This window comes from Anabrus simplex, chromosome 14 (genome assembly GCF_040414725.1).
Source record: "Anabrus simplex isolate iqAnaSimp1 chromosome 14, ASM4041472v1, whole genome shotgun sequence".
NCBI classification, from domain to species: Eukaryota; Metazoa; Arthropoda; class Insecta; order Orthoptera; family Tettigoniidae; genus Anabrus; species Anabrus simplex.
The window spans coordinates 7,557,995-7,578,501 of NC_090278.1; positions in this window are offsets into that span (position 1 = coordinate 7,557,995).

Here is a 20,507-nt window from a genome sequence, read left to right on the forward strand (position 1 = left end):
TGGAGTCTCTAGACGTTCCCTGTAGAAATGACTGCAGGCAATTAGGCGCGATTCTCGTAGGCTCCAGTCCTCGGGTTCGATGATCACTCACGAACATACAGGCAAAAATGCGAATTCAGTTACTAAACACTGTTTATGTGCTTTCAAAGAATCTACTGGTGATAAGATCCACTAATAACTTTAAATAAGTAGTATAATACAGGGATTCTGCCGCCGCCTCCGCCTCCGCCTCCCGAGGGGCCTTCCCAGAAGCCTCCTCCGCCTCCCGCGGGAAATTTGAATTCGTAAACAAAGCCACGTGCTTTTTGACAGCTGTCATCGACAACAACGCATCGCTAACCTCACTGCTGCCATCTTGACGGGCCTAAACCTCAGTGGTACCAACTTAACCTAACTAGCGCGAGGTAAACAAATCCACGTGTTTTTGACAGCCACGTGCTTTTTGACAGACAACAACGCATCGCTAACCTCAGTACTGCCATCTTGACGGGCCTAAACCTCAGTAGTACCAACTTAACCTAACTAGCGCGTGGTAAACAAAGCCACGTGCTTTTTGACAGCTGTCATCCGCCATCTTTAAACTACAGAGCACCGTGCTGCTCTCTTTATCGCAGTAGCTGCAAATTCGTCACCTGACATCCGCATTGCTGCCATCTTAACGGGCCTAAACCTTAGTGCTACCAACTTAACCTCACTAGCGCGAGATAAACAAATCCACGTGCTTTTTTGACAGCTGTCATCCGCCATCTTTAATCTATAGAGCACAGTGCTGCCCTCTTTAGCTACTTACCTTTGAAATGTGGTGGCGGATAATTTGAAAAATGCTTTTTGACAGCAGCCATCTTTGAGCACCGTGCTGCCCTCTTTAGCTAGATACCTTTGAAATGTGGTGGCAGGCAACTCCACATGACAGCAGCCATCTTTAATCAAGAGAGCACCGTGCTGCCCTCTATGTGGTGGCGGCAATTTGAAAAATTCTACATGCTCTTGTTTGGAAACAAACTCACGCGCTTTTTTGACAGCCGTCATCCGCCATCTTTAATCAACAGAGCACAGTGCTGCCCTCTTTAGCTAGATACCTTTGAAATGTGGTGGCAGCAAATTCCACGTGCTCTTGTTTGGAAACAAAGCCATGTGCTTTTTGACAGCTGTCATCCGCCATCTTTGATCAACAGAGCACCGTGCTGCTATCATGCGGGCAATTTCGTCAGCTGTCATCCGCCATCTTTAATCCACAGAACACCGTGCTGCCCTCTTTATGGCTACTACCTTAAGCACGTAGTAGTGGTCAATTTGAAAAGTTCTGTAAGCTATCATCCGCCATCTTTAATCAAGAGAGCACCGTGCTGCCATCTTTAGCTAGATACCTTTGAAATGTGGTGGCGGATAATTTGAAAAATGCTTTTTGACAGCAGCCATCTTTGAGCACCGTGCTACCCTCTATGTGGTGGCGGCAAATTCTACATGCTCTTGTTTGGAAACAAACACACGCGCTTTTTTGACAGCCATCATCCGCCATCTTTAAGCAACAGAGTACAGTGCTGCCCTCTTTGTTGTGGCGGCAAATTCCACGTGCTCTTGTTTGGAAACAAAGCCACATGCTCTTTTGACAGCTGTCACCCGCCATCATTAACCAACAGAGCACTATGCTGCTATCATGCGGGCAATTTCGTTAGCTGTCATCCGCCATCTTTAATGAACAGAGCACCTTGCTGCCCTCATGCGGGGCAATTTCGTTAGCTGTCATCCGCCATCTTTAATGAACAGAGCACCGTGCTGCCCTCATGCGGGGCAATTTCGTTAGCTGTCATCCACCATCTTTTAATGAACAGAGTACCGTGCTGCCCTCATGCGGGGTAATTTCGTCAGCTGTCATCCGCCATCTTTAATCTACAGAGCACCGTGCTGCCCTCTTGCGAGCGCCATCTTTAATCTAGAGAGCATCGTGCTGCCATCATGCGGACAATTTGAAAAGCTGCCAAGAGAGCATCGTTTTAGCATCTTTATTCTTCGACATGTGGTGGTGGCAAATTCCACACCCGCCATCTGAGAGTACCGTGCTGCGCTCTTGATCGTAGTAACGGACAATTTAAAAAGAAGCGATTAAGAATATAATCGAACACTGTACTCAATACAACATATGATCAGAACATCGATTTTTCTAAGAGAAAACAAGACTACAGTTTTGAATAGCTTGCGTAAGATATCTATTGTTTACTTAGCTTCAACATGTGATTAGAACATTAAAACATAGCAATACTAGAATCGAACACTGCACTCGATATTGTTAACCTTAAGATGTGAACAGAACATTAATTGATGTGTTCAAAACACTAGATAAGTGATCAAGACTAGAATAGAACACGATACGACATGTTTGAGAATACCTTTATACATATCGCGTAACTGGAGTGATGCATTTTTAGACTTGAACACATACTGCTGTTTAAAACCTATTACAACTAGAATCGCGTACTATAGTTCGATGTTGAAGAACACAGCATTGCGAGACTAGAATCAAGCACTGTTTAGAAAAACAAAAAATTCTCTTCTCAACATACTTACTGAGCTACTCTTCCTGCTCAGTGAAAGTACATCTCTATCGAACGTGCATTGCAAAAGCAAGATTGTAAAACATAACAAGACTAGAATCGAACACTGCACTTGATGTTATCTTCAACATGTGATTAGAACATTAAATCAGGTTCAAACATAGCAAGACTAGAATCGAACTCTTCCTACTCTTTCAAGGTACACCTCTATCGAACATGCATTGCAAAAACAAGATTGTAAAACATAACAAGACTAGAATCAAACACTGCACTCGATGTTGTTAACTTCAACATGTGATTAGAACATGAAATGAGATTAAAACATAGCAAGACTAGAATCGAACACTGCACTCGATGTTGTTAACCTTAACATGTAGTCAGAACATTAATTGATGTGCTCAAAACACTAGATAAGTGATCAAGACTAGAATCGAACACTGCACTCGATGTCGTTAACCTTAACATGTGATCAGAACATTAATTGATATGTTCAAAACACTAGATAAGTGATCAAGTCTAGATTCGAACACTGTACTCGATACAACATGTATTTAGAACATGTTAGGGGATAACTTTGTTCTAAGAAAATCAGATTGAGACATAACAAGACTAGAATCGAACACTGCACTCGATGTTGTTAACTTTAACATGTGATCAGAACATTAATTGATGTGTATAACTTCCTTTACCTTTACTTACTCTGCCAAGGTATATCTTTATCGAACATGCATCGCAAAGCGAGAGTGTGCAAGTTTAGAATTGAATACATACTACCGTTCAAAAAAAACATATACACACATACTATAGTGCGATGTTGTAGTACACTACATTGCAAGACTAGAATCAAGCACTGTTTAGGAAAAAAAATCTCTTCTCAACATACTTACTGTGCTAGACGATAACATACTTACGAATTTAATCAACATCTTCTTTCTTGCTCTTATTCTTCTTCGAGAGGAAGGAGTAGGAGGAGAAGGTAATACCTAATCTAAAATAAAAGAATATGCCAATTCTACAGTATATATTTACATCTTGTATGTACTAGTTTTTTTATCATGAATGATTTTACTTGTAGTGATGTTTGCGTACTTTTGCTTTTTCGATGTAATTCTTGTATGTACATGCTTTTACGCGTCAGTAAAACTAATAACACAAGATTTGTTCTCTATGCCGCGATATATAATGAAAACAGAACGTTGATTTAGTTCTTCTATTTCTAAATCAGTTAGCACGCTAAATCTATTGGGTAAAAAAACTTGAAAGTCTTTGCAGACACATAAAATCCTTTCTCCAAATTTCGTTTTTAATCTTCGTAGTGAAATTACTTTAAATTGCTCATTTAGCGGTAGACTTGTTAGCGGCTTGGTAGTTGGAGTTGAAATATGACCTAGCTGGTTAATCTTCTCCATAGTTTTTCTAAAAAGAACAAATATATAAATGTAGCGTTAGCACTTGCATCACACACAGTAATAATAGGATATAAAAGGATAAGTGTGCTAGCCTAGAGTTACGATGTTCGGAAGAAACCAAGTTTCAACCTATAGAGGTCAGACATGGCTGTGAGTTTGAAATTATAAGATTAACCTCTTCTACACCATGAAAGATTGAAGAGAACAACTATTTATCAATAGACTAAAGTTGCTATGTTCGGAAGAAACCAAGTTTGAACCTGTACAGGTCAGACATTGCTGTGAGTTTGAAATTATAAGATTAACCTCTTCTACAGCATGAAAGATTGAAGAGAACAACTATTTATCATTAGGCTAATGTTACGACGTTCGGAAGAAACCAAGTTTCAACCTATAGAGATTAGACATTGCTGTAAGTTTGAAATTATAAGATTAACCTCTTCTATGGCATGCAGATTAAAGAAAATAACTATTTATCAATAGACTAAAGTTACGATGTTCGGAAGAAACCAAGTTTCAAACTATAGAGGTTAGACATTGCTGTGAGTTTGAAATTATAAGATTAACCTCGTCTATAGCATGAGGATTGAAGAGAACAAATATTTATGATTAGCTTAAAGTTACGATGTTCGGAAGAAACCAAGTTTCAACGTATAGAGGTCGGACATTGCTGTGAGTTTGAAATTATAAGATTAACCTCTTCTATGACAAGCAGATTAAAGAAAATAACTATTTATCAATAGACTAAAGTTACGCTGTTTTAGAAGAAACCAAGTTTCAGCCTGTTGAGGTCAGACATAGCTATTTGTGTTTGAAATTATAAAATTAACCTCGTCTATTGCATGAGGATTGAGGAGAATAACTATTTATCATTAGACTAAAGTTACGATGTTCGGAAGAAACCAAGTCTCAACCCATAGAGGTCAGACATGGCTGTGAGTTTGAAATTATAAGATTAACCTCTTCTACAGCATGAAAGATTGAAGAGAACAACTATTTATCAATATACTAAAGTTGCTATGTTCGGAAGAAACCAAGTTTGAACCTATAGAGGTTAGACATTGCTGCAAGTTTGATATTATAAGATTAACCTTTTCTATGGCATGCAGACTAAAGAAAATAACTATTTATCAATATTCTAAAGTTGCTATGTTCAGAAGAAACCGAGTTTCAACCTATAGAGGTCAGACATTGCTGAAAGTTTGAAATGATAAGATTAACCTCTTCTACAGCATGAAAGATTGAAGAGAACAACTATTTATCAATAGACCAAAGTTGCTATGTTCGGAAGAAACCAAGTTTGAACCTGTACAGGTCAGATATTGCTGTGAGTTTGAAATTATAAGATTAACATCGTCTATAGCATGAGGATTCAAGAGAACAACTATTTAGCAATAGACTAAAGTTACGATGTTCGGAAGAAACCAAGTTTGAACCTGTACAGGTCAGACATTGCTGTGAGTTTGAAATTATAAGATTAACCTCTTCTACGACATGCAGATTAAGGAAAATAACTATTTATCAATAAACTAAAGTTACGAAGTTCGGAAGAAACCAAGTTTCAACGTATAGAGTTCGGACATTGCTGTGAGTTTGAAATTATAAGATTAACCTCGTCTATAGCATGAGGATTGAAGAGAACAACTACTTATGATTAGCTTAAAGCTACGATGTTCGGAAGAAACCAAGTTTCAACGTATAGAGGTCGGACATTGCTGTGAGTTTGAAATTATAAGGTTAACCTCGTCTATAGCATGAGGATTGAAGAGAACAAATATTTATGATTAGCTTAAAGTTACGATGTTCGGAAGAAACCAAGTTTCAAAGTATAGAGGTCGGGCATTGCTGGGAGCTTGAAATTATAAGATTAACCTCTTCTATGACATGCAGATTAAAGAAAATAACTATTATCAATAGACTAAAGTTATGATGTTTTAGAAGAAACCAAGTTTCAGCCTGTTGAGGTCAGACATAGCTATGTGTGTTTGAAATTATAAAATTAACCTCGTCTATAGCATAAGGATTGAAGAGAACGACTATTTATCAATAGACTAAAGTTACGATGTTCGGAAGGAACCATGTTTCAACGTATAGAGGTCGGACATTGCTGTGAGTTTGAAATTATAAGATTAACCTCGTCTATAGCTTGAGGATTGAAGAGAACAACTATTTATGATTAGCTTCAAGTTACGATGTTCGGAAGAAACCAAGTTTCAACGTATAGAGGTCAGACATACCTTAAAATCTTCGCGCTGCAGACTGTTACTCGGATGAATAAAATGCGTACTTTCAAGCCTGTAACTCGAATGATAATATTCCAGTTGTACCTAAAAAGAAAAGAACAAACATATATGAATGTAGTGTAGGGTACATCTGCTAGCCTAGCTATCTTTACAACTCAATGTTCGAAAACATACCTTAAAAATGCACGTGCTGCAGACTGTTACTCGGATGAACAAAATGCGTACTTTCAAGCCTGTAACTCGAACGGTACCTAAAAAAGAAAAGAACAAACATATATGAATATAGATGTTTATTACCTAGCGTAGAAGTTGCTTTGCAAACAGTAACTAACAGTTCAGGCTTACCTTAAGTTAAAGGCTGAAGAATAATATTCACAGCGGACAGTACTTAGACGGGAGATGTGCACGTAATAAACACATACAAAGAACTGTGAGCGCTTCACGCAGACTGCAGCGAGTAAATATGCCCCTTGTTACCAAGCGGATATCAAGAATTGTAGACGTTTGCAGTATAGTCGGAACGAAATGTTTATGCAACAAGAGCTCTCCTGAGGGTCTTACGCTGAGTTCTGCAGGCTGACGTATTTAAGCCGGGATCGAACTGCTGTTGATGCAGAGGTGTCAGAATTTAAGAATTCTGCAGCGGATCGAGCCTTAGAAATTTAGCGCGCGATCCTCGACCTCTGGACTTAAGCGGGAGGGTACTAAGCTACATCCGCGGTATTCCTTACCTGTAGGCACTTAAAGGTATTGGGCTAAAACCACATTTAGCTAGATCATGTAATAACACGTTATGACGATCGCGCAGGTCCCTCGCCACCATTTGATATTTTTTACGGCTTCCGACAGTAGGGGTTCGAACCCGCTATCTCCCGAAGTAGCAAGAATGATTGCGGGTACAAGAGTGTTGAGGGTGATTCATTTGTCGGATTGGGGCGATCCTACTGTTGCATATTACATTCTCAGGTAGTTTCGAGGGCATGCAAAAAGCCAGCATTAAGTAAGGGCTGTTGATGGGGACGTTAAACCTTGTACAGGCTGCTTCGAAAATGATTGTGAGTGCAAGATGTTGATGGTGATTCATCTGTCGGATGGAGGCGATAAGCCTTTTGCAGGCTCTTTCGGCAGGAGTAGGCTATGTGCCGGCACCGGGTTTTACCCTCTCCCTACTATTGTATATTACATTCTTAGGTAGTTTCGAGGGCGTGCAAAAAGCCAGCATTAAGTAAGGGCTGTTGATGGGGACGTTAAACCTTGTACAGGCTCCTTCGGCAGGAGTAGGCTATGTGCCAGCACCGGGTTTTACCCTCTCCCTACCGTAGTATATTACATTCTTAGGTAGTTTCGAGGGTGTGCAAAAAGCCAGCATTAAGTAAGGGCTGTTGATGTGGACGTTAAACCTTGTGCAGGCTTCCCCGAAACTGATTGTGAGTACAAGATGTTGATGGTGATTCATCTGTCAGATGGAGGCGATAAGCTGTGTGCAGGCTTCATCGGTAGGAGTAGGCTATGTGCCGGCACTGGGTTTTACCCTCTCCCTACTGTAGTATATTACATTCTTAGGTAGTTTCGAGGGCATGCAAAAAGCCAGCATTTAGTAAGGGCTGTTGATGGGGGCGTTAAACCTTGTGCAGACTCCTTCGAAAATGATTATGAGTATAAGATGTTGAGGGTGATTCATCTCTCGGATGGAGGCGATAAGCTGTGTGCAGGCTTCTTCGGTAGGAGTAGGCTATGTGCCGGCACTGAGTTTTACCCTCTCCCTACGGTAGTATATTACATTCTCAGGCAGTTTCGAAGGCGTGCAAAAAGCCAGCATTAAGTAAGGGCTGTTGATGGGGGGTGTTAAACCTTGTACAGGCTCCTTCAACAGGAGTAGCCTATATGTCGGCGCCATGCAGGCTCTTTCGATAGGAGTGGGCTATGTGCTGGTACTGGGTTTTAACCTCTCTGTACAATCATAATATTTTATGTTAGGAACTTACACCAGCTAAATGCTACACAGCTAAGAAAACGTTCCGTGAGTTACAAGTGGCTTATCAGCACGCAGTGTCCTCGTTCAAGGTTACTACAGCCGGAAGATGAGTGTACAATTTCAGTCAACGCATGCATTCCGCACATCGCTCTGACTGACTGCGCCGATACAACTTCAAAGATAGTGTTCTATGCGGTAGAACAAAAATGTAATCCATAACCCGTTCCTAAAGCTTAACACTGTAAATATTTGGAGCTCCTGTTTTTACAGCTAGATGTGGTTCCTAACGTAACAGGGCCGGGATTAAAAATATGTTTTACAGCCGAGTGCCCCCTTCCTAACACTAGATTTTAAATCGCAAGAATCTGTTTTACGGCCGGTTGCCCTTCCTGACGCGAGATTTTAAATCACAAGAATCCGTTTTACAACAGGATGCCCTTCTAGGATTTTAAATAGCGGTATCTAGCCTCTTACATCATACACTATTGTTTTACGGTCGGTTGCCCTTCCTGACGTGAGATTTTAAATCACAAGAATCTGTTTTACAACTGGATGCCCTTCTAGGATTTTAAATAGCAGTATCTAGCCTCTTACATCATACACTATTGTTTTCGACCGGTTGCCCTTCCTGACGTCAAAGAACTGGGATTAAGAATCTGTTTCACAACTAGTTGCCCTTTCTAACACGAGAATCGGGGTTTTACAGCTAGATGCTCTTCTTAGATTTTAAAAAGCAGTATCTAGCCTCTTACATCATACACTATTGTTTCACGGTACGGCCGGTTACCCTTCCTGACGCTGACAGACCAGGATTTAGCCAGTTACCATTCCTGGTGTATCAAGACTAGGATTTATTTTAGACTGCACTTGGCTAGAAATAGCTACACGAAATTATTATATAGAAAGAGAATTGCCGGCTCCTACGGTTTGGTTTAGTGTGCTTGCCTCTCACCCGGCGGTCTCGGGTTCGATTCTCTTGGGATTAAAAATATGTTTTACAGCCGAGTGCCCCCTCCTGACGCAAGAGTTTAAATCACAGGAATCTGTTTTACAGCCGATTGCCCTTCCTGACGCTGGAAAACCAGGATTTAGCCAGTTACCCTTCCTGATGTAACAAGACTAGGATTTATTTTTAGACTGCACTTGGCTAGAAATAGCCACTCGAAATTATTATATAGAAAGAGAATTGCCGGCTCCTACGGTTTGGTTTAGTATGCTTGCCTCTCACCCGACAGTCTCGGGTTCGATTCTCTTAGAACGAAGGTGCACCCCAAACACATCATTCAATGTTCTGATCATATGTTGTATCGATTATATTCTTAATCACTTCTTTTGTAATATAATCTTCAAGTATTCGATAAAGCTATGCCTTAACAGAGCAGGGAAAAGGAGGTTAACATAATCGCTATCTTACGCAAGACGTTCAGCACTGTAGTCTTGTTTTCCTTTAGAACAAAGGTATTCCTTGACATATTCTTTTTAAATTGTCCGTTACTACGATCGAGAGCGCAGTACGGTGCTCTCAGATGGCGGATGTGGAATTTTCCACCACCACATGTCGAAGAATAAAGATGCTAACACGATGCTCTCTTGGCAGCTTTTCAAATTGTCCGCATGATGGCAGCACGATGCTCTGTTCATTAAAAGATGGCGGATGACAGCTAACGAAATTACCCCGCATGAGGGCAGCACGGTGCTCTGTTCATTAAAAGATGGCGGATGACAGCTAACGAAATTGCCCCGCATGAGGGCAGCACAGTGCTCTGTTCATTAAATATGGCGGATGACAGCTAACGAAATTGCCCCGCATGAGGGCAGCACGGTGCTCTGTTCATTAAAGATGGCGGATGACAGCTAACGAAATTGCCCCGCATGAGGGCAGCACGGTGCTCTGTTCATTAAAGATGGCGGATGACAGCTAACGAAATTGCCCGCATGATAGCAGCATAGTGCTCTCTTGGTTAAAGATGGCGGGTGACAGCTGTCAAAAGAGCATGTGGCTTTGTTTCCAAACAAGAGCACGTGGAATTTGCCGCCACAACAAAGAGAGCAGCACTGTACTCTGTTGCTTAAAGATGGCGGATGATGGCTGTAAAAAAAGCGCGTGGGTTTGTTTCCAAACAAGAGCATGTAGAATTTGCCGCCACCACATAGAGGGTAGCACGGTGCTCAAAGATGGCTGCTGTCAAAAAGCATTTTTCAAATTATCCGCCACCACATTTCAAAGGTATCTAGCTGAAGATGGCAGCACGGTGCTCTCTTGATTAAAGATGGCGGATGATAGCTAACAGAACTTTTCAAATTGCCCGCTACTACGTGCTTAAGGTAGTAGCCATAAAGAGGGCAGCACGGTGTTCTGTGGATTAAAGATGGCGGATGACAGCTGACGAAATTGCCCGCATGATAGCAGCACTGTGCTCTATAGATTAAAGATGGCGGATGATAGCTGTCAAAAAAGCACGTGGATTTGTTTATCACGCGCTAGTGAGGTTAAGTTGGTAGCACTAAGGTTTAGGCCCGTTAAGATGGCAGCAATGCGGATGACAGGTGACGAATTTGCAGCTACTGCGATAAAGAGAGCAGCACGGTGCTCTGTAGTTTAAAGATGGCGGATGACAGCTGTCAAAAAGCACGTGGCTTTGTTTACCACGCGCTAGTTAGGTTAAGTTGGTACTACTGAGGTTTAGGCCCGTCAAGATGGCAGTACTGAGGTTAGCGATGCATTGTTGTCTGTCAAAAAGCACGTGGCTGTCAAAAACACGTGGATTTGTTTACCTCGCGCTAGTTATGTTAAGTTGGTACCACTGAGGTTTAGGCCCGTCAAGATGGCAGCAGTGAGGTTAGCGATGCGTTGTTGTCAATGACAGCTGTCAAAAAGCACGTGGCTTTGTTTACGAATTCAAATTTCCCGCGGGAGGCGGACGAGGCCTCTGGGAAGGCCCCTCGGGAGGCGGAGGCAGAGGAGGCCTCTGGGAGGGCCCCCCGTGAGGCGGAGGGGCCCCTGGGGGCCCTGAGGCGGAGGCGGCGGCAGAATCCCTGTATTATACTACTTAAATAGATTAGTCCAAATAGTAGCAAGTTTGTATACATCACTATTCATTTCCCCTTTAACTACACAGTCTATCACCACGAGTGTCCATGGAGTGTGCAAACGCTAATTTTTTTCAGGAATAGTTCTTTAATTTTACTGAACGTCACTCACTCTTACAATGCTTTAGATCGGTCACTATTAATTACTGAACGTAATTAGCTGTCTCACTACCTCTAAACAACCTGATGCGTTTGCCCTTTCACTAATGATTGCATCATGATCTGCAATTGAGACTGTCGTTTATATTTAAAAGATTAAATGCTGAGATAAGACTTCTATTCATCACCACTGTACATTATCTTGTACCACACGGCTTATTTCGCGATATTTTACATCGCACTGATGTGTTTTTCTTCCTTGACACAACACTTCATACACTGATATCCAAGTTCACTCCTAACGTGTGAGTACTGCGACTACACAAATTACAATGGGATACTGACTCTAAGTCCAGGTTCTACTTATTGCACCCGGACTGAATGGCCGGAGGGAGGTAAACCATGCCCGTGTTCGAAATGAAGCTCCGGTAATCGGAATCTTTCAGCGACGTGAAAACAATCAAATTATAGCTCGCAACCCCTACTTTCTACTGATCTCACATAAACCCAAAACGATCAGTGGGTCATTCACAATCTCAAAAGCGTCCTTTTAGAAATTCACGCGTCATGGTTCATCACGCAAGACCTCCCACTTTTTTCCACATGTTGTCAAATTTCAGCAGTCATCTTTAATCTGCGTACTACTGTATGACAGGCGTCATTATCGATCCACTATTAAAGTAATGCATTTATATGCATCAACAATTAGCATTAAATACATCGGTTCGAATGAGACCTGACTCATAAATTTCCAAAAATTATCTCAGATGAAGGTGTTCTTCTTCTTCCCCTTTTTAGTAAATTATGGTGAAGTGGCACCAATGAATGCGGTATTGAATTGGTAAAGGACATTTATTTCTGAGGGGGGGAGGGTGTTAACACACCTTATTCAGCCCACTCTCCGACAACCTGGATTTCCACGCGTAGCGTCATCTCTCCTTCTCGCTCGCACGAAAAGAGAGCGCGATTTCAAGGTTCAGCAGTACTGCGCTATCCTTTTCTCGTTACAGCGCAGAAAACTGCTCCCTTCGGGCTAGGATATCGCAAATCACATCCCGGTTCGGCATGTAGACTGCTAATTACTACATTATATGTCACAGAATGTTTCGGAAAACGGCATATATGATTGACTAAACCTCTTAACATGCCTATGGCATGGTAATGAACGGTTACAATACTTAACAGTTTATTTGGATTATGTTGAAATTAATTAATGAATAATATTGAAATGCTGTCTTTGAGTATGTTATATAGGAATCGTAGAATGTTTAAGCATATTTGTTCTTCATTTTAGTTGTTATCTTCGAATCGTAGGGCTTTGTTTACATTCATGTGTCGTACATGACACTCTGGATGTCTAGCTACCTCGTAGTGTATGGGTGAATTATACGCTCTATTGAAGATTGTAAAGGTTTATTTTATGTTTTACCACCTGATGTAAATTATTAACTTAGTATAACAATGAAATATCATATTAATGCTTAGGCCTATATTATATTTGGTGAAAAATACTTTTGTCAGAGAGGGAGATAGAGCAGTCATTAATAGACATTGATGGCAACATATTTGATTTGGAAGGCATATCTGAAGATGTTAATGAGACGTTCCATGTTGGCACTACGTCAGACATTGAACCCGAAGACAATTCCAGTATTTCAGGTGCCAGTGAGGATGAAAATTCTCTTTTACCATATCTGCCTGGAAGACAAGTACAGGTATTGTGGAGTTATTCCGCCAACTTTAACCCTCTTCCTCCGGCACCTAAGTACGATGAGGCTGCTTGGGTAGCCAAGGAACAATCTTCGTTGAAGTACTTTGAGAAGTCATCTTTCAAGCACTAAGCATATACACTAATATGTGATTCTTCAAGGAAACGGTCAGTATTTTTGGTACAACACCTGAGTATAGGAGCTAGTGTAGTAATGTCGTACCTCAAGTATCCGAGAATTCGCATGTACCGGGCTCGTAAGAGTCGAGTTGCTGCAATAGGTGATAAGGTCAGCAGAAATAGACTTTTAAGACATGGAGCAACTTAAAACTTACTGATGATGACGATGGTGTCACTGATGAGGAGAAAGCCAAGAACAAGCACTGGAAATTTGGTCCTCTTATGACAAGCATGAGGAATGGCTGGCTACAAAATCAGCGCTCTCAGAATGTGTCTCTTGATGAACAAATGGTGCCGTTTTTGGGGTCAAAGTCGATCCAGAAAATATGTACGTGGAAAACCCAATCCGTATGGTTTGAAAGTTTTCGTAGCAACAGCACCTGATGGCTTGCCATTGGACTTCTTTATTTATGAAGGCAAAGGTGACACAATCTCTTCCAATTAAGCTTACAAGAGCTTAGATAGTGGAAGGAAAAATGGTAATGCGGTTGTGTGAAGAAATGCCAGAAGAAATTAATATTTTTATGGACAGATACTTCACATCCCTTCGTGTTACACGCAGAAAGGAAATGTCAGGGCACAGGTACTCTTTAGGAAAGCAGACTCGACAAGAATGCACACCTGAAATCTCACCTGGACCTGAAGAAAGAAGGACGAGGTGTAACAGACCAGGTGATTCGAGATGATGGGCAAGTATGTATCATAAAATGGTTCGACAACAAACCAGTTCTCATGGCCTCATCCAAGCAAGGTGTAATTCCAAAGGATGTATGCCAGCGGTGGTCAAGGGCTGAAAAAAGTACATTTCTGTGAAAAGGCTTGTGAAGAGTTATAACTGTAACATGGGTGTGGTAGACTTCCTGGACAGAGTTATCAGTTACTAAAGGTTGTGTGCTAAAACAAGGAAGTGGACTATGCGCCAAATATTCCATTTGTTCGATCTTGCAATAGCTGCATCGTGGATCGAATGCAGGAGGGATCAAGCGTCTTTGCACAAACGAAAGCGTGAGGTTATGGACACACTAACATTCCGTGAAACTATTGCAAAGCTTTTACTGGATCCAGATGCACACACGGGTAGTGATAATGATGATGGTGATAACGACCCGGGATTTGGTACCAACAAGAAGGGCAAGGCTACTGAACCACACCCATCAGCTGTTCTCCGGAAGAAAAATGTTCTGCACATACCAGAAATGTCAGCCCCTGGAAAGACCTACAGGATGTTCGAGTGTACGTGCTCGTACAACCTGCAATGTACAGCTTTGCTTTGTGTAAAACAGGAACTGCTTCAGGATGTACAGACCATGAACAGTAATTGTATTGTGAGGTTACTTACAAGATTTGCCGACTTTTTATGACTTTTTATCTCTTCATAAGTTTATTTATTTGTAGAAGTTATAACTTTGTTTGTAGTTTCTAATTTGAATTTACCTTTTTGAAATTCCACAGCCTGTTTCCAGTCATTCGACCGGATCAGGAATGGAATGAATGAAGCCGCCATCTATCGGCGAGGATACGAATTGTGCCGGCTGCTGTGAAATATTTTAAATTAATTTTCGTAGATAGTGCATATAGTCTAGTGCACACTATGGCCATCTCTGAAGTTAAATACCAAGTTTACAGAAATTTTAATACTTGTTTGAAGGTTTCCGGAGACGCCGAGGTGCCGGAATTTATTCCCTCAGAAATTCTTTCACGTGCCAGTAAATCTACCGACACGAGGCTGACGTATTTGAGTACCTTGAAATACCAACGGACTGAGCCAGGATTGAACCTGCCAAGTTAGGGTCAGAAGGCCAGCGTCTCAATCGTCTGAGCCACTCAGACCGGCTACGATAATGTCTCAAACAAACAAACAAACAAACAAACAAACAAACAAACAAAGACTGAACTGAATCTACTAAGCTGAGATAAAACCAAGTACAGAAGGACATTCGGTATCCCTGGTGACGACCTTGAAGGCCGCGGGCGGCGCTGTTATCAACTTGAGCACGTCAAAGCGGGGAGTAATGATTCACGTCAGTACTGAGAACATGTGTGTGGAGTTTCGTGACATTAGCTGTAACGATGCCGAAGCGGATTGGCCCTTACTGGGAGCGCTACATAACAGAACTTTTCGATGCTAAATATAGCTATTCCGCAATCCAAGGAATGTGCAAGAAACGCGAGTTATTGGTATCAGAGAACGGAATCAGTGCTGTATTGAATAAAAGTGGCAAAGGCCGACTGGGCTTCATTCTAGAGGAGAAAAACAGGCAAACAGCCGTACATTAGAAGGAAGACCCTTGTCTCAGGGGGTAACCCTCCTCTCCCCCCCCCCCCCAAAGGACTATCGGATATAAGTTGGGGATGTCTGTTTCAACAGTTATTACCATAATCAACAAGGACCTCCAATTATAAAGGCGACATAAGCCCCGAGTTCACAAGCTGTTGCCTCGTCACATTTCGGAACGTCGCACTAACGTAAGAAAGCTGCTTGAGGACTGTCTGCCAGATGACAGATGGAGAAATGTGGTGACATTAGACGAGAAAATATGTACCTTAGTGACTGTAAGAAACCCCGCTCGATTTAATACTGCCATAGACACAAAAGTATTTATGAAACAGTATATAAAGAATGCCAGGAAAGTTTTCCAAGAAGTTGCATGATCATCGCTGGATATTGCTACAATAGCAAGTTAACCATTCGCCGCGTCGCTTATAATGTGAAGGTGAACTCTACTGGTCCTACCAAAAGTTTACGGACACCTGCATATTTCATGAACATGACTCGTATCCTTAAAGTTTTAGTCTCAGGCATACGATTGTTCAGAGGGAACTAGAACATATTTACAGGAACATAAAAAAATCGTCCGTTGTTTCGAATTTATTGAAGTTCTTGTTCATAATAATTGGAAAGAAAATAGGTATTTTTTAAAACTTCACGAGGTCTGGACAGTACAATATGGGAATTAGAATAATAATTTTTTGTGGAGAAAGACGGATATCTATAGAATATTTTTAATTGTAATAGAGAAATAGAATATATTTCCATTAAAAATATCCAACATTTTATAGCTCGTAACAGAACCACAGAAAGTGGTATAAAACAAACATTCCTTGATCTTGGATGGACTGCAGACCCCTCAAGCTACCGAGATCATTTGTGTGTTACGTTGTAGCGGGATATCTACAGTACAATGTAACACAAAAACGATCTCTGTTGCTTCATGGGCCTTCTGTCCAGCCAAGGTCAAGGAATGTTTGATCTTTTACCACTTTCTTTGGTTCTGTTGCGAGCTATTAAACGGGGGATATTTTTAAATGGAAACATATTCAGTTGTTCTATTACAATTATAAATATTGTTCAGATATATGTGTTTCTTCTAAGCAAAGATTATTAATTTAATCCCCATATTGTACTCCCCAGAACACAAGCATTAAAAAATAGCTATTTTATTTCCAATTATTATAAACAAAACCTTCAATAACTTCGAAACAAATAACTATATTTTAATAAAAAATTCATAAAATGTTCCTCTAAGTATGTTCTAGTTCCCTGTAAACATTCGTATGCCCGAGACTAAAAGCTCTTAGGTCATATTGAAACATGTCGTCATGTTGGTACACATTACTACTGAAGAATTGGTACAACTGCTTCCAAATTATTACCACTCATTCATAGATGCATGAATTAAAATTTAATTTTAAAATATTGTAACTTTTAGCAACAAAGAAAGGTTTATAAAAACACAATTTAGAAGCAACGTTAAAAATTCTAGAGTTTTAGTATTGCATGAGTGTGCAAAATTACATATCTCTAGGTAGAATAGATTAGGAGAAGAAACTAGAAGTCTAAATACAATAAAATGCAATCCTTTAGAAGCAGAAGGGCTTTGACTTGACATGGTAAAATTGGTGCATTTCTACCTGTCCCGTGAGGTAGATCATACACATTACTCTACGTTCACGGCAGTAAATTAACAAGAAAGAAAGGAAAAATTAACTGGAACACAAATAAGTGAATAAAGAGTACAAGCTGGAAGCGAACCCTGAGTTATATCATCAACTCAAAACTAAACAAGAACAAGATACTTACCATAAATAAGGCCAAGAAAACCCACCCGGAACTAGAAGAAAGAAAATCGTACCTGGTACCAACTAGTTAGTTTAAGAAAGAACAACACTTTCATAGGGGAACTTAAAACAAAGATTTAATTAGTTAAAAGGAAAAAATCAGCAAATAGAAATTAGAAAACACCCACGACATAAGATTGAAAATATAACATTTAAGATGAAATTGAATTAATAACAAGAAAAATAATCTAATCATATGCTAAGGTTATTAAGGGGGCCCCACGAACTAGAACTAATGAAAATATTATTAGTATAAAATGAACAAACATCAGTTAAAACGCCAAGTCACATGAACTACCCAGTTCAATCAAAGGGCAGTTCTCACAGGGAGACCAGTAAGTTAATCCACTAAAAACACAACACGTAGGGAGAAGTTAAAATTAACAAATGAATCAGAATAACATATTACACGGATGCAAGAGAAGGGGGACCGACAAAACATACAATGCATGTCAAACTTACTGGCCTGTAATTTTCAGCTTTATGTCTATCACCCTTTCCTTTATACACAGGGGCTACTATAGCAACTCTCCATTCATCTGGTATAGCTCCTTCGACTAAACAATAATCAAATAAGTACTTCGGATATGGTACTATATCCCAACCCATTGTCTTTAGTATATCCCCAGAAATCTGATCAATTCCATCCGCTTTTCTAGTTTTCAAGTTTTGTATCTTATTGTAAATGTCATTGTTATCATATGTAAATTTTATTACTTCTTTGGCCTTAGTCTCTTCCTCTATCTCGATATTATCCTTGTAACCAACAATCTTTACATACTGCTGACTGAATACTTCTGCCTTTAGAAGATCCTCACATACACACTCCCCTTGTTCATTAATTATTCCTGGAATGTCCTTCTTGGAACCTGTTTCTGCCTTAAAATACCTATACATACCCTTCCATTTTTCACTAAAATTTGTATGACTGTCAATTATGCTTGCAATCATGTTATCATTAGCTGCCTTCTTTGCTAGATTCAATTTTCTAGTAAGTTCCTTCAATTTCTCCTTACTTCCACAGCCATTTCTAACTCCATTTCTTTCCAGTCTGCACCTCCTTCTTAGTCTCTTTATTTCTCTATTATAATAAGGTGGGTCTTTACAATTCTGTCCATACTGTCCATACGTTCACGGCAGTAAATTAACAAGAAAGAAAGGAAAAATTAACTGGAACACAAATAAATGAATAAAGAGTACAAGCTGGAAGCGAACCCTGAGTTATATCATCAACTCAAAACTAAACAACTCAAAACTAAACAAGAACAAGATACTTACCATAAATAAGGCCAAGAAAACCCACCCGGAACTAGAAGAAAGAAAATCGTACCTGGTACCAACTAGTTAGTTTAAGAAAGAACAACACTTTCATAGGGGAACTTAAAACAAAGATTTATTTAGTTAAAAGGAAAAAATCAGCAAATAGAAATTAGAAAACACCCACGACGTAAGATTGAAAATATAACATTTAAGATGAAATTGAATTAATAACAAGAAAAATAATCTAATCATATGCTAAGGTTATTAAGGGGGCCCCACGAACTAGAACTAATGAAAATATTATTAGTATAAAATGAACAAACATCAGTTAAAACGCCAAGTCACATGAACTACCCAGTTCAATCAAAGGGCAGTTCTCACAGGGAGACCAGTAAGTTAATCCACTAAAAACACAACACGTAGGGAGAAGTTAAAATTAACAAATGAATCAGAATAACATATTACACGGATGCAAGAGAAGGGGGACCGACAAAACATACAATAAATTAAACGAAACTCAAGAAATCAAGTCCAGAAGGACGAACCAGGAAGCAAAGTTATCCACCGTCAGGACTGTTTATTTTCAACAATCATCACCAACATCCGTTGCCATGCCGACGGACCCACGCCAAAACATCGCAAAATCAAATCCTACCGGAATCAAAGGCAGAAATAAAAATCACATTTAGGTCGAAGGACCCAAAGAGTAAGAAAAATAAGTAGGAAACCCGGAAAACAATCAAATAAGTTCACTGCCCCTTGACTAGAGCCAAGTAGTTCAAAATCAGACACATTACCATGAAATTAACAGCGTCGTTAAAATTAGTTTAGTATCGTATTCAATTCTCTTACAAAACAATTTAGATTGAAATTTACTAGTCCTTCACCAAAACATTACAAGGATCCAGTGCCAATAATAGTATTTGATAAATCCAACCTGCACTGCAATATATTTTATACCAAGTTTTTTTTTAATGAGAGTGATCGCTTCTACGCAGACAATTTCTAGACACATCACCACTTCCGTGTGATTTATTTCCTTTTTACTTCGGTTCCCCAATATCGAAAAATCAGAAGTTTGAAAGAACGCCGGTCACCATTTTATCTTCATGTTTTCCAAAAGAAGTTTAATAAACAAATATACATACAGTTTGTGGACGTTCCCCAGGTGAAATAAAAAAAAACCAGCAAATTCCGAGGGCTAATAGGTGAGCCCTCTCACCCGTAAATCTTCAGCCGTTGTCCATCACGTTTTTTGGAAGATACTTAAGTACCAAGTAGCCACTCGACACACGATACATCTTCTTCCAGTCACTACGGAAAAATGGCCACCTTCTTAATGCAACAAAGGCTGAAGCAGGAAACTCCCATTGGCCAGTGGGCGGAGCAACGTAGTACCAAGTTTCCGCCTAGATGTCAGCTTGTATAAGGGACAGATACTCTCGCCATCTCGGAGTCAAAGAGAGTATTAGAACTAGAAGAAGTTAGGGAGAACGACGACAGGAATTCAAAGTAAATTAAGGTGGAAAAATACCGATTTCTACGAGCATTAGCGCCAGGTCCAAAAACGTTAGGTAGGGGAGGGTGAAAGAACATGACACCTCGGTGTCATACCTTCCATGATATAATAGATATTGTGAGAAATGTTATGGTAAGTTTCAGCATTATTTCAGTGGGCGCTCACGTGATGGGAAGGTCATCTATGACAAGTGGATCGAGCCAGCCTTGCGGCTCAGTACTCATCAACGTACAACAGGTTTAAGAAAGGATATTGTCAGAGTTGTATCTCATTCAAATTCACGTGATTGGCGTAGTGGGTCAGGAAGGGTCACTTTTACCTCATGTGCCTCGACAGGTGACAATAGAGGAAGT